Source organism: Triticum aestivum, chromosome 2B (genome assembly GCF_018294505.1).
Source record: "Triticum aestivum cultivar Chinese Spring chromosome 2B, IWGSC CS RefSeq v2.1, whole genome shotgun sequence".
Classification (NCBI taxonomy): domain Eukaryota; kingdom Viridiplantae; phylum Streptophyta; class Magnoliopsida; order Poales; family Poaceae; genus Triticum; species Triticum aestivum.
This window is the reverse complement of record NC_057798.1, coordinates 781,404,716-781,420,462: the sequence shown is the minus strand read 5'-3', so window position 1 is coordinate 781,420,462 and position 15,747 is coordinate 781,404,716. Positions and strand designations below refer to the sequence as shown.

The following is a 15,747-nucleotide window of genomic DNA, read 5'->3' as shown; positions in this document are numbered from 1 at the left end:
CGAGATACAACTTTTTCATGTAGAATACTCTCTCTAATTCTTTATGGTTTAAGAGTAATTTTGATTTTAACGAAATGCGAACACTCTGTTTCTTCGCGACCCCAAATCGTCGTATATACTGCATCAGACAGAAACCACACTGCTTCAGACTAAAAACCGCACTTCATCAGACGAACAAGTGCACTGCATGATTTGTTTTTTGTGGGACTTAAATTTTTCCCAAACGAGATGGAGTGCACTTCATCTCGAGCGTTGGTGAACCGCAATAGTATGAAAAGGGAACCGTGAGAGTACCATAAACGGGCCACGACACCGCACTTCATCAGACCGACAAGTGCACTACATGATTTCTTTTTTGTGGGACGTAAATTTTCCCAAACGAGGTAGCAAGCCACACTTCTTTAAACTAAAACTCGCACTTCATCAGATGGACAAGTGCACTGCATGATTTCTTTTTTGTGGGACGTAAATTTTCCCAAACGAGGTAGCAAACCGCACTTCTTTAGACTAAAATCCGCACTTCATCAAATAGTCAAGCGAAATTCATGATTTTCTTTTGTCGGGTGTAAATTTTCTTAGACGAGTTTTTGTGTGTTTTTGTTGTCTTTTTTATTTTTTTATGAACAAGAGTGAACCGCATGGACAAGGGCAAGTGAGCTGCGACATATACCGAAGTAAACCGCAATAATATCTCGTTGTGTCGCTAAAATTTTCGCACTTTTCATAATGGGCACAAGTGAACAGTATCATTCTCAAGCGGGCATCCAACCGAACTGCACCACTTTCTTTTTCCTGCAAAAATCAAACTGATCCCTCAAGAGCGAACACAACGGCAGACTGCATTTGCACTTTGAGTTCTCTACAGAAGAAACACCAAAACAATGGTAAATCTCATGTGCACCGGGTGGACCTGTTCGTTGGCTGGCAAGGAGCTGCTCGTTAGGTGGGAATGAGCTGCATTGCTCACCAACTAGACCACAAACAGCCAAGAAGTGCTCTCCTCGCCATGCTTGCAGGAGGCCGTCGGGTCGCGGGGGTTGAACGGCCAGCGACAGGTGGTGGCATCAGCTGTGGCGGCCGGATCCACTGCTGGCGCCTCGCTGGGGCTCGTGGCGGCCGGATCCGGCGCTGGGTGCCAGCTCGTGGAGGGGGCGCAATGGGGCAGGACGAGGCCGGGCAGGGCGGTGCTGCACGGGACAGCAGCCAACGGTGGAGGAAGGATGGGGTCACGAATCACGATACGGTGCCGCTGGCCGCTAGCTATCCGTTTGGAGGTGTAGGGGATTGAGGGTCGTGGGTGGGGAAGCCAGGTAGGGGAGGTGGCCATGGCGAGCAAGGTAGGCACTGGAGGATCTACACGCCCGCCGGATGACATAGGAGCTGCACGCCCGCCGGTGACACCACGCAGCTGCGGGTGGGATGGGAGGTGGGGGAACATGTGATCCCTGCGCGGGGGTGGGTGGTGCACGACAGGGGAAGGCGCTGTCTTGGAGGAGTAGGAGGCGGGGCGGCGCGGGCCGGGAGGAGGAGGACGCGGGGCGGCGCCGGCCTGGAGGAGGAGGAAGCGGGGCGGCGCCGTCCTGGAGGAGTATGATGCGGGGCGGCGCCGGCCAGGAGGAGGAGAAGGCGGGGCGGCGCCGTCCTGGAGGAGAAGGCAGGGCGGCACCGACCTGGAGGAGAAGGCGGGGTGGCGGCGGCCTGGAGGTGGAGGAGGCGGGGCGACGGCGGCCTGGAGTTGGATCGGGGCTGGGGGCGCGGTGGTGGGTTGGTGGATCGGGGCTGGGGGCGCGGTGGTGGGTTGGTGGATCGGGGCTGGGGGCGCGGTGGTGGGTTGGTGGATCGGGGCTGGGGGCGCGGTGTTGGGTTGGTGATCGGGGCTGGGGCGTGGGAGAAGGAAGGTAGAGTGGGTCGGGGGAAGAGTGGGGTAGATGGGCCGGTGGGGTGGGTTCTTTTTTGGGCGCGTCTAGTGGGCGGACGGCCGCCCTGGGATCGCTAGCCAGCGGCCACCCGAAAAAGGAAACCAACTGGTCCCCCCTCGAGCGAAAGAGGAAACAGTCCCCCGCTCGCCCACGTGGTCCACCTGGTCCCCGCCCGTCGGAGCGAAAAAGGCAACTGCCCCGCCCGCCAGCTGGCCGCGGGATCACTTGCACCCTCCTCGCCAAACCATGCCCCGCGGGATCACGTGCACCCTCCTCGCCAAACTGCGCCCTGGCTATCTTCTTCTTCCTCACGAAAGAAGGAGGATCTGCCCAGGTTGCAGAATCCACGCCATCGCTCGCCCCCACGCCTCAGCCCCACCGACGCTGCCTTCTTCTTCTTCTGCACGCCAGAAACAGATCCAAACGCAATCGCCCCCAGCCCTTCTTCCTCCTCCTACACAGCCGCTATGGGAGCCCCAAAGTAGAAGGAGCTGCTTCAAGATCTAAAGGGCAGGGTGGTCATAGCCATACCAGGCAGTAAGATCGAGCAGGTAAGCCCCCTCTGCACCTCTTCACTTCCCCCTTCTCCATGGATCCATGGAGAATCTGCTTCAAAAAAGAGGTGAATCTGGCACATCACACCAGATGTTAAACATGCTGGATGTGTTAAACATGCCAAAAACTACCACCTGGATGTGTTAAAACAAGCCAACTAAAAACGAGTTCTCTGGCCAATTAAAACATGATTAAAGCCAACTTCTAGTTATTATTTGCAAAATGAACAAAAAATTGACTGCCCAATGCTTTGTTGAACATGTGCAACGAAAAATTCATAAATGTGTAACTAAAACATGCATCCCAGCCAACTAAACATGTATCCTGCCAACTAAACATATATTTGGCAATACATGTTTCTGAGTGAACACTTTGGAAAAAATGTAGTATATGTCTAAATAAAAAACATGTTTTCTGGCCAACTAAACATGCATGTTGGCCAAAAACTGATGACCAACTAAGACATCTATTCTAGGCAACTAAGACATCTATTCTAGCCAACTGAATGCATTAACTGTCCAACTGAACATGCATGTTGGCCACAAACTGAAAAAATGCAACCTGGCCAGCTGAGACATCTATTCTAGCCAACTAAAAGCATTGAATGTCCAACTGAATATGTATGCTGGCCAAGTGGAAATCCTGGAAATTGAGACGTCTATTCTAGCGAAAACCAGAAATCTGTAGTGCAACAGAAAAAACATAGGGACTTTTGTCCATGTCTAATGAAGCCACAAACCATATTAACATATTCACACACATAAAATCTTGTCCCACGCATATATTCTAGTCCCACACCTATTGCAAATCATATTAATATGTTCAAATATACCAGATCTAGAAACATAAACGGCGATGAAAAACATACAACTATAATCTGTCCTCCAATTCTTCTTTCTTCTTTCTTCTTTCACCTAGATTTTCCTTCTCAAATGTAGCATCCAATTATGTGCAGAAAAATCTGAAAAGAGCTCCTTGTGAAACAGAAACCTACAGATCAATGCAACAAAACAAAAAGGGAAAAGGTAAGAAAAACTCTGTAGCAAAAAGAAGTCATGCTCTTGCCAGTTATTTACTGCAAACTGTGCAACTAACATAACAACTCTGTGCAAACAAAAAAATTCATAACTGTTATAATAAAAGATTATGCTATGGTCATGTTGCTTTTAGGTTGTTTGAAACACAGTTTTTCTGTGGTAAACAACTGATGACATCAATTTCTTCTTTTTTATATATGTGCAGGGAGTGTGTGGCAGCATCCAAAAACAAGAGAAAAATGCTTGATCTCAATGAGTTGCCTCCAGATCTCAATGAGCTTCCTCATGATATGGATCAGCAGCAACCCAGCATACAACAAGGAAACTGCATAGAAAATGGTCGATCTGTTTACTACACACAGGAAAGTCGTGATGGTAACCCTACGGGCCATGACAATGTGGCAGGCCAGTCATCAGCCCGTGGTGCCCCTGTAGTGGTGTCTTTGCAGTCAGAGAGCCATACTCTTGATGACACAGGAACCGAGGCAAATGTTCCTGGTCCAACCAGGACTGAGCTAGAAGCTGGGGCTTTTGACAGAGCTGTGCAAGTAGAAGAAGGAGAGGATGAGGCTGGTTCTCAACCTATGGAACCCTATGTTGGCATGAGGTTTGACAGCCTTCAAATTGCTAAGGATCACTACAACAGTTACGCACTACAGATGGGTTTCTCTATCAAGATGAACACCTCTAGACGGACACCCCGCACCAATGAATTGATAAAACAACAGTTTTGCTGCAACAAGTTCAAGAAGCCCAAAGCTGATGATGGAGGAGCTGAGGCTCCTCCTTACCTGGACCCTATTCCAGATCCAACATCTGTTAACAGTGATGAGGAGATGGAAGAAGAACCTCCAATATTTGCTGAAGAGGATGCTGGTACTAGTAAGAAGAAGAAGAAGCGCAAACGTGAGACAATAAAGCAGACTGAATGCAAGGCGAAAATGTTGGTGAAGCTGATAGATGGGCGATGGGAGGTGACGCACTTTGTTCGTGACCACAATCATCCGCTCGTGAACAAACCTTCATTGTCCAAATACTTGAGATCCCACCAAGGCATCTCACCTGATGAAAAGGAGTTTCTGCGCATCTTGTATAACTGCAACTTGACTACAGGTGTGGTGTTTTACTATATCCCTTGAAGAATTAAGTTTCCCTCTATGCAGTCTAGTGTGCAACTGTTATGGTACTACTGCGCAACTGAAATGGCTTAACTATGCAACTGCTGTCCAACTTCCCATGCTTTTTATATATCACTCTGGTTGCTTCTTGTGCAACTAGATTGTCTTTACTGTGCAAATACACAAATGTCATGTATGCCAAAACTGTAAAGTGTTTTTAAAAAGGTGCAGCTAGGTGTCCATTTCCTGTGATTATCTTCTGTGCCAACACGTGTCCTATTACTGTGCAGCTGGATGTGCGCATTTGTGCAACTAAAAAAAGGATATACTGCTTGTTTTTGTATTATGCAGGACGAATGATGCATGTAATGGCAGAGTTCTATGGATCTGAGATGATGGTGCCGTTTGGACCAAAGGAAATAACAAATCTTTGTACAAGTTTCCGTAGAGATGACACAAAGGAGGGTGATCTGATTGAGACAATTGCGCACTTCAAGGATATACAAAAAACCGATCCAGACTTCTTCTATAAGGTGAAATATGATGAAGAGGACAGAGTTGTCAACATATTTTGGGTGGACGACTTAGCTCAAAAAGCTTATGCGGAGGCGTACCACGATTGCATATCGTTTGACACCACCTACATGACCAACTTGTACAATATGCCGTTCGCGCCCTTCATAGGAATAAACCGACATGGCCAATCTTTCATGCTGGGTTGCGCGTTTGTGAGGCAGGAGTTGGCATCGAGCTTTTATTGGGTCTTTGGAGCATTCCTAGAAGCTATGGATGGCAAACCTCCTGACAACTTCATCACCAATCAGGATGGTGCGATGAGGCAGTCAATACAGAGCATCTTTCCAACCACCGTGCACCGTTGTTGTCGATGGCACATCATGAAAAAGGCACAGGAAAAGGTTGGTTGGTTGCTGTGCCGGAATCCAGGACTCTCTGATGATTTCAACAAGTGTGTTGACTTCAGCTTCACTATAGACGAGTTTGAGCAGAATTGGGCTGGGTTAATGATGAAGTATGAGGCTATGGCACACACGCACTTTGAGAAGTTGTACGAATGCAGGTCAACTTGGGTGCCGTGCTACTTCAAACACAGGTTCTTTCCCTTCCTCCAGTCTACACAGCGTAGTGAGGGGTTCAACGCCATCCTCAAAAGATATGTGAACCCACACAACTCAATGTTGAACTTCGTCAAGCAATATGAAAAAATACAGAACCACATCCTTGCCAAGGAAGGCTGCAATGATTACAGGACACAACACCTTGAGATTGAGTTGTGGTCCAACTTCCCAATAGAGAAGCAAGCTTACAAAACCTATACTAGAGACCTTTACCGCAAGTTTAGAAAAGAGTTTGAGCTGATTGGACGTTATAATGCATTCCAAGTTGGTGCTGCTGCGTTTGAGCTCAGACCGAACCAGGAATTTGTTGCGAAATATGGTTCTCGAAACTACTTGGTGCAGGCAAGGGTGGAGGAGGGTTCCTATTTGTGTGAGTGTTGTAAAATGGACAAGGACGGCATCCTCTGTTGCCACATCCTCAAGGTGTTCACCCATGTTGGAGTTGATGTCATACCGGAAAGGTACCTGCTAAGACGGTGGACACCTACTGTTGTACCTAGTGCGCCAGGGACTGGTTATGAGAAACCGGATGAAATGCCTCCTCAATCAAAGAAGCAGATAAGGGAGAGGAACATGATATACGATTTTCGGAAACTAGCAAAGTTTGCGAGTGGTTCTGATCCAGCACAAGCTATTGTATACAAGCATATGCGTGCAGCACGTACCGAGATCGGCCACCTGAACAAGTCCAAGAAAAAGAAAAAACCGACTGCTGCAACGGGGCCATCAGATGATGGCAACCCTCGAGGACCTCCTCCACCTCCAGGCAGCAATCAGGGGGCTCATCATCCAGGTAATTACCTGCCCCAACTCCTGATCTAACTAGGTGTGTAACTTCAGTTGCACACATCATTGTGCCCAGTTGCACACACCATGGTAGCCACTTGGACAGAACATACTGCCTAGTTGCACACATTGTGTTAGTTCAAGCATCAAGATAACACAACTAACTTATTTTTCCAGTTATGCATATATGTGATGTCAACCCTCAAGGACCTCCTCCCCCTCCTGGCTGTACACGGCATCCTCCGCCACCTCCTCCCCCGCATGCTCCTCCCAATGGCCCTACAGGCAGCACTCAGGGGGCTCGTCGTCTAGGTAATTACCTTCCCCCAACTCCCCATCAAACTAGGTCTGTAACTCCAATTGCACACATCATGGTGCTCAGTTGCACCGAACAGGCTACCTAGTTGCGCATACTGTGTTAGTTCGAGCATCAAAAAGATAAACACAACTGACTTGTTTGTCCTGTTCTGCCTATAGGTGATGCCAACCCTCAAAGACCTCCTCCCCCGCCAGGCCCAACTAGCAGTGCCCTTTGTGCTACTCCCAATGGACCTACAGGCAGGACTCAGGGGGCTCATAACCCAGGTTAGTACCTTCACCGACTCCAAAACAAAAACTAGGGTGAGTGACTTTAGTTGCACATATCATAGTGCCCAGTTGAACAGAAACATGCTGCCTAGTTGCGTGCGCTGTGTTAGTTTGAGGATCAAGCTAAAAACCTAACTTGTTTTTCATGTTCTTCCCATAGGCGACTACAATCCAAGTACCATGACAGGTCGTGCTACTACAGGTGTTTTTTTTTAACTTAACTTGCACACAGCAACCAGTTAGTTGCACAAAATGTACTGTGTGGTTGCACAGAACATCAGTGCTGGTTGCACAATAACAAAAATACTAAACTTTTTATATGATTATTACACAGGTGATCGTGACGGTCCTACTGCCCCGTTGGAGGCTGCATCCCTTGCACAAGCTTCTGATGATTTTGTGCCCAGGGATCCTCCAAGGTCTACTACAAAGGGTAGGGCAAAGAGTCGACGGTACAAATCGGCGCTGGAGCTACACCCAAAGAAGAAAAACAAATGCAGCCAGTGCCAATCTACAGAGCACACTGCTGGTGTGTGTCCACAGAGGCTCCTGTGATTCTGTTTCCTCATTTGTAACTTTGGAACAAAAAAAGGAAAATAATGATGTCTTTTTTAGCAATGTTGGGACCAAGTGGACACATTCAGCATCTATGATTCCTCTTTATCTAATTTATGCTGCTTGAATTAGTTCATGCATTGTGTAAAAAAAAATTTGCTATTTGTGCCTTTGTTGGCAACTGGTTAAATATTTAGTTGTTGAACAATTGTATATCCAGTGCTCCTAATGTATCAACAAAAGTGATGATATTGAGTTGCAAACGCAATTAATAGCAGTGTGCAACTACAAAATCTACTTAATAAAATTGTACAGACCAGAAACTTCCTCCATGGAGCAGAAAAAAATAGTACTGACCTACTCCTTGTCGTATCTCAGCAACTTCCTCCATGGGGCGGTGTTGTGCACGCTGGTGACCCAATCATACGTCAGCTTCTTCCTGATGTTGAGTACTTCCTTGGGGTCATAGTTGGGCAGTGGGCTACCATTCCACTCGGTGGCGTTAAGCAGTGCGAACAACCCACACTCATTACTGCAAAAAATGGGCAAAAAAAATTGTCACATAAAATTAAAACCAAATAAAGGTAATGCACTCTGTGCAACTACTTATGTCCTACTGTGCAACTGCTTGTTTTCTACTGCAACTCATTATGTGCCACTGTGCAACTACTTATGCGCCACTCTGCAACTAGCTAGATAATCCATTAGAAACTCATAAAAATGATAAAACAGATTGAAGACTAGTACTGTGTCTTAAAAATACTAAAGATTGCACATGTAGAAAAATTTAAAAACTACAAAATGATTGTATTTGATTGAGAAGGAATGAAATGCTTATTGTCTTACTTGCCAAGCTGCTTCGGTACGTCAATGTCAATAATCTGGAAGTGCTCGATGCTGAACTTTGGGTAATGCTTCCTCCATAGCTGGCGTACTGCCCCCGCAATGGTAGAGGCGTTGTTCATCAGCTCAATGTTGTCCAGCGTCCTGCTTGAATCAAGAACTTCGAAGCGTCCGTCCCTCAAGTTGACACTGAAGACCCAATAATGCCTCCCTCCGTCCTTATCGGTTACATCTGCGCACTCGAGAACTGGTAGCATGACCTGCAAGCGTGAACGATTTCAGACACAAATACAAGATGTAGCTAAGAAAAATAGTAAAAGACTTGGTCAAGTTAAAAACGGGTTGCAACAAGTATCTGCCAACTAATAGATGTGTCATGTGCAACTGGACATGCTGTGGGTGCCAACTAAAAAAAGATTGATGATGTGGGCACAACACTCACCAAGTCTTTCTTGTCGAGACGGTTCTTGTAATCAAACTTCTTGTTCATCTCATTCACATTGTGGATCCCTTGCTGTAATTTTATCTGCAGAGATTATAAAACATGGCTCAAAACTCCTTAGTAGGTGAAAGGCCTCCCTCAAATGGTCAACGAAAAAGTGCTACAGAACAAAGATGAGGGTAAAAAGAAGGTTTTGGAAAAACTTACAGAAAACCTCAGTGGCATAACAACCTTCTTTGACCCTTCTGGTAAGTTATCCATGATGTGTAAGATTCCAGTCTCAATAACAATTTTTGACAACCATTGAACTGGCTTCATCGAATCAACTAACTCCTTTAAAGAAATGTAGAAAGCACCATACCTGATTATCTCAGGGCTGATTTTTTTTGAAAGCAATAAAAAGACAAGTTAGCTCGAAGGGTCACAGCAGCAAAAAAAATGTGCATGAAAATGAAAAAAAAACAGTGTGCAACTAAAAGCCCTGTTCTGTGCAACATACTATGCTTTCTGTGCAACTAAGTGGCTGGTGCTATGCAACTGAAAAAGATATGTATGTAGGTTGTGGGGAGTTAGTTTACCTGGTAGCTCCATCATTTGCTCCTTTGTGATGCCTGACCCAATACAAGAGGGCAGCGTAAAGCTTGTTTACTACCTCATTGGTGCTGAAAGTCTTGTTCTTGTTGTAGTCGATGAATGGAGACATTTGAGATGCTGCGGGCCTTCTTACCCTCCTCTGTCTTCGTGCAAGAGGTGGCCCCAAAGAACTGCTCGTGCCAAGTTCTGGTTCTGCGCATATCGGGGTGTGGCAATTCTCCGGTGAACCAACATCTAGTTCTTGAGCTATTGCCTTGCCAGCATCAGCAGCATCACATCCTTCATTCACAGCTGCTGGGTCTAACTCACACTCATCGATGCTAATCACACCGGCTTCCGCTGTATCTACTGCTGGAGCAGGTGCTGGAGCATCACCATCTATGCCGAGGTCAAAAGATGGTGCATCGCAGAACCCGTCACCATGATAAGAGTTTGATCTTCGTAAGGGTTCAAGGACCAGGGCATCTCCTTGCGGCACAAACACGGGTGCATCATTCACTGACTTGGTTCGCAATAGTGTTGTAGTTGGCGGCCTTGGAGGCTTGCACCTACTTATAATGTCGAACACCTCCTCTTGTGTTAATGGTTGCTGAAAGACAGCTCTTGGGGACGGCACTTTGATAGTTGGATCACCTCCTTTTGTGTTTGGCATTGAAGCATCTCTATCATTAGGCACCTTGGGACTTACAGTTGTAGTGGTGCCTTCCTGACCAGCTGTGGTGGTTTTGACTGTGACCATACTGCTAACTGACACATCAGTTGGCACACTGGTATCTGTAGTTGGCATCTTTCCAGTCTGAGTTGGCAGCAACCTGGCAGAACTTGGCACCCCTGCATCAATGGCTGCGGCTCGCAGCTCTCTCTCATCTCTGAACCCCAAATCTTTTGTGGCCTGTTCCCCCTTTGCGCCCCTGGCAAACTTGACAATCTTCTGCTTAGGTGGTTTTGGTGGGACTGTTGAAAGGGGAGTCTTCCCCTTGATCTGTTGAACTTCTCTGACATTGGTTGGCTCTCTGCTCACTACTGTTGGCATATCAGTTTGAAGCACAGCTTCCTTGACCATACTAGTATGTATACATGTGCAATGCACGTCTTAACAATATTGTCCTGATGATTCTAGTAAAGGAAAATGAATATAATACTTTGCAATGAATTCAGAGCAAAAGAAATATTGCCAATGTACACATGCAGAAATGAATTAACGAAAAAATGTAATTGTTATGATACAACTCTTGTGGTCTAGTGACATCTAGAAATTTCCAAAGAATGGAAATAAAGATATACAGTACGTGATGGACCCCATAAATTATTTACTTTTGTTTCTCTTCCCACCCCATACTCATACTCGGGTCTCAGTCAGACTCCTTGACACATGCAACAATGGCAAGGAAATCTGGAAGTGTGAGGCGATTGTTCCAGAAGCCATTAGAAGCAGCTGTGGGTACTGTTCACTGCGAATCCTTCAAGTCTCAACCGTTGGATAGAGGAGACCAATGGCCAGGATTGATGCTTTGCTATCATTCAAAACTCGTACACTATGTAGTAGTATAGATTTACTTCAGCATCTGCACTCACCATCTTCTCCTTGGTTTGAGGCAACTGTAGATTCTTCTTCATTGAAACTGCTTTACACTTCTGGACCACGTGAGGGTTTGCCGTGGATGCTGCCTTGCTCTTGCTGGAGCTTAGGTCTGGGAGCTGCTTTAAATATTCCTTGTATTTTTCCTTTGAATGAACCCAGTCAAGACCCTTTCCTGCTTTCTCCATGTCAATTTGATTCTTTTCAGCAGTAGTTGATAAGAACAGGCTCTTGTCAATGGCAAAGTTGATCTTCTCACACATATCTTTGTCGCTGAAATCTGGCACGGGAAAGGTGGTTGGCAAAGCTGGCTTCAAGTTGTAGAGCTTGAACAAATCAATGCTGCCCTGAGACTCTGCTTCGTCATTTTTCTTTGACTTTGGCAAATCCTTGTCTTTCCAGCAAGTCTTGTCAATCAACATCTGTAGTGTGCTCCTGCTACTCAATGAATTGCTGCTGCTCGCAGGGGTGGCGTGAGTGCTAGTCCTCCTGGATGTGTTGCCACCTGTACCACCAGAACCAGGGGCGTTGTCATCATCATCGTCATCGCTGCTGTCGCTGCCTCCATTGGATCCCCCTTTATCATCACCATAATCATCCTCGTCTTCTTCATCCTCGTCTTCTTCCCTCTCACTGCCATCAGCTGCTGCGCCTTTGTCTTCTCCCCTCTCACTGCCATCAACTGCTGCCCCTTTGTCCCCGTCCCCCTCTCTGGCCTCACCTTCTTCTTCCTCCTCCTCTGCATCACTATCTTCTTCCTTGTTCTCCTCCTCTCCTTTGTCCTCTTCTTGTTTGTCCTCCTCCTCCTCCTCCTCCTCCTCCTCTTCCTCCTCATCCTCCTCCTCCTCCTCTGCATCTTCTTCATTGTCATCCTCATCCTTGTCCTCCTCCTCTGATTCATCCGCATCTGTCTCCTCATCGTCGTCAGCATCTATCGCTGCTTCCATTTCCTCATCTTCTTCTGAATCATCCTCAACAAATTCTTCTTCTTCTTGTATAGTTGACCGCCGTCTCTTTCTTTTTGGAGCACGGCGTGATGCCCCAGTTTGCATTGATGGCTGCTGTACGTAAGGATCAATATCTGGTTCCTCGTCATCGATCTTGGCAACTTCTTCAATGAAGGTGCCAACCTGTTCAGTTACAGCCTTGCATAGCTCATTGACCACTTTCGCAATTTTTGCCTTTTTCTGCATCAACACAAAAAAGATTCAGTACTGATTCAGTTAGAAAAAATAATAAAAAGTAAAAATGTCTGTAACTGACCATGATGTGATAAGCAAAAACGACTAATACACACTTTCTGGCCAACTAAAAACATGATTCTAGCCAACTACACATGCACTATGGCACAAAGTAAAAACCATGCATTTCTGCCAAAAGTTGATGACAATGGTTGTAAATGAACACTTTGACTATCCAAAAGAACATGTGCAACTACAAAAGCTTATATGTGCAACTGAACATACATCACAGCCAACTAAATTCTGAATTTTCGCAACTACAAAAGTTATACATGTCCAACTGAACATACATCCCAGCCAATAGAAAAAATATTGGTAAGTGATACAAGTTTCTGTATGCAAAACACTAACCTGCGGATTGTATGTTATTGGTAACTTGGATGCCACAAATGCTTCAGCTTGCAAAATTCCACCAAACAGTGGTGTCTGCTCCGTGCCTCTATACTCCTCTTTAAGCTGATGTGAAAAAAAAAGAGAAACAGAAAATAACAAGGTTATCAAAATAGATTTGTGTGTTGAATGAAACCACACATTACAACCTATGCAACTACAACAAGATACTGGGGTAGACAAATTCAACTATACATATATGCAACTGAACAAAGACACAAAAACTGTGCAACACACATGGCACCTAAAAAAAAGTTCCTACCAACTGATGCAACACATCTGTGCAACAAGATTAGTAAAACTGTGCAACTTAAAAAAGATGGTGTGCCAATTTAAAATGAACATGTGTGCAGATTGCCAAACTTAAAGCTATAATCTCTGCAACTACATGCATTGTTGTGCCAACTGATGACAGTTTTCTGTGCAATTTCCAAAAAGAGTGACCAGACATCAAAAGAACATAGAAGGAAGACACTGTTGGAAAAAAACAAAAAAGAACTCATTCGTAATTTTCCGAACACACCAGGAGAGATAGTATCCTTCTTGATCACCTTGGCAAATAGAGTACTATCCCATGTATTCGATCATATCGCGCAGTTGCTTACTGGGATGTCATGTACGAGCGCATCAAGGTATAGTATCTGCACCAGACCCAAACAAAAGAAAAGGCCAAGTTCAGTTATTGTTATGAGAATTTCAGCAAACTATAACTGCACAGAAAGAACAGGAACAGATGAAAAAAAGTGGTCGTTTTCACTAACCATCAAGTGATACAAGCAGCAGCAAACAGTTTGCTTCTCCTGGTCCATGTTCCGGAAAGCTTCGTTAATGTGTTCTGCTACAAAGAGGCAGATGTTTGTATTCTTTAGCATTGGATGATCTAGCACAAGTCCATAACACTTTAGGCTGAGCTTCAAGGCCGTGGTTGGTGCTAGAAAAGTGCTGAAGGCAACCGCAAGGCAGGCCATAAAGAATGTGTCATCCGTTCTTCCAGCCATATGCTCAATCATCTTGAGCCATGTAGTGATCTGGGGATGAGAATTTCCAGTTATGTTGAAAGCCTGTCTGAATCTCCTAGTGGCATCCTTGTCAACTAAATATCTGACTTTTGGACCCTTGTTTGGGAGATCAAATACCCTCTGAACACTATCAGCATCGACACGGATCCTTCCCCTTCCTGGGAAAACCATTTCAGAGGTCTGTGGCTGGTAGGACTGCACCAGGAACTTAGTGAGGTCCGCTGGAAGTGTGTCTGATAAGTTCAATAGCCCCCCGACCGACCTCGAAACTAGCTCTGATTTCTGTAGTGGAGTTAGAGAGGCGTTGAAATTTGCAAAGCGCGCTGGTGATGCCCTTATCCTGCCTGCTTGTGATGGTCGCTCCACATCTTCCCCTGGAGCCACCTCAACTCCTTCACCGCTGCCCTGTTGATTAGAAAATGAAAGCATTACACAAACATTAAACACAAGAGAAAAAACAAGAATGAAAAAAAACTAGCAATCATCATTTGGATCAGTATTAGAATGAGCTATATATTCATAAAATGGATCATGCCAACTAATGTGATGTATTTGTGCAACTAATAAAGCTCATGAGGACAACTGCAAAGACTGCCAGTGTGCAACTGAATGTGCAACAATAAAATAGTAAATAAAAAAAGAACGAGACCTGGCAGCTACAAAAAGTTCTAGTGTATGTGCAACAATAAGAAATGATATTGCAACACAAGAAAAACAGTAACTAAAAAAAGGTTTGCAAAGAACTATTCAAATAGCTCATAAAAACACACAAAAAACCCACATACCTCAGCATCTGCTGCGGAAGATGCGACAACTTCTCCAGCAACTGCTGCCTGCACAAAAAAATGACCACTGATGTCAACTATGAAAAGATGCCAACTAGTGAACTACAAGATGCCAACTAATGCCAACTAATGTCAACTGTATTTAAATCAAAATGACTAGAGATGTCAACTACAAAAGGTTGTTATTGACAGACTAAAAACAAAAATAGTGTTCCGAACTGCTGCATAATTTCATCACTATCTAAAAAAGGCGAGAAAAACACTTATATTTGAGATTTTTACTTACCCTAGAAGATGACTCAGCTCCCTTGCCAAGTGCTGCACGTCTAGTCCGCTTTACAACACGGAACTGATCAGCATCCTAAGAAAAAAACATGAGCATGGGAAAAAATAAAAAATGTTATATGACCCGAACAAAACCAAAAAAATGGACTTGTGTCATCAACATGCCACTTACCTCAACATCCTCTCCCTGCTCAACACTCTGCGCAGGTCGTGGCTGGCGATTAGTAGGACGCTTCGAGTTCCGGCGAAGATGCTGACTTCCAGAACGCTGATTAGGCAACCAAAAGAAAACATGAAAAAAAGACATTAGCATACATGCATAAGTTGAAAAACAACTCAAAAACAAAAGAAAAAAGTGAATAAAAATACATCTCCTTCATTGCCACCCGCATCTCCTCCTATTATAACCATTTTTGCCCTGCGGCAGGAAATACAACAAAAAAACATAGTTAGAAGATGTGGACAACCAACTACTACAATCATGCAGCCAACTGGGCAGTAAACCTTGTGCAAACTGGACATCAAATAAGCCAACTAACTTTTTTCTGCCTAATTATTACTTGCCAACTGTGACAAGTAATACCTAGACAGAAAAAAGTTAAGTAAAGGCAACAAGCTCAGTGAGATAACTTATTCTGAAAAAAGCGTCCCTGGTTGAACATGAAGGGAGACACATGAAAACAACCACATCCACAACAAAAGACTTGCACATTGAGAAAAATTAAAATGGAAAATTGGCAAGCATTGGTACTAATTTGCACAAAATCAAGGGGTCCTAGTTGCACAAAGCAGGAGAATAACACATAAACCACCACAGCCACCACAACGCTGGTCGATTGGGTAGATTATATTGGAAAATTGGCAAGCATTGGTGC

At 45.0% G+C, this 15,747-nt stretch overlaps 1 pseudogene; it reads left to right on the top strand.

The window, feature by feature from the left end:
• LOC123039643 (uncharacterized) overlaps positions 1–7,694 on the top strand; it is a 53,915-nt pseudogene extending 46,221 nt beyond the window's left edge.
• Positions 7,695–15,747: the final 8,053 nt, after the last annotated feature.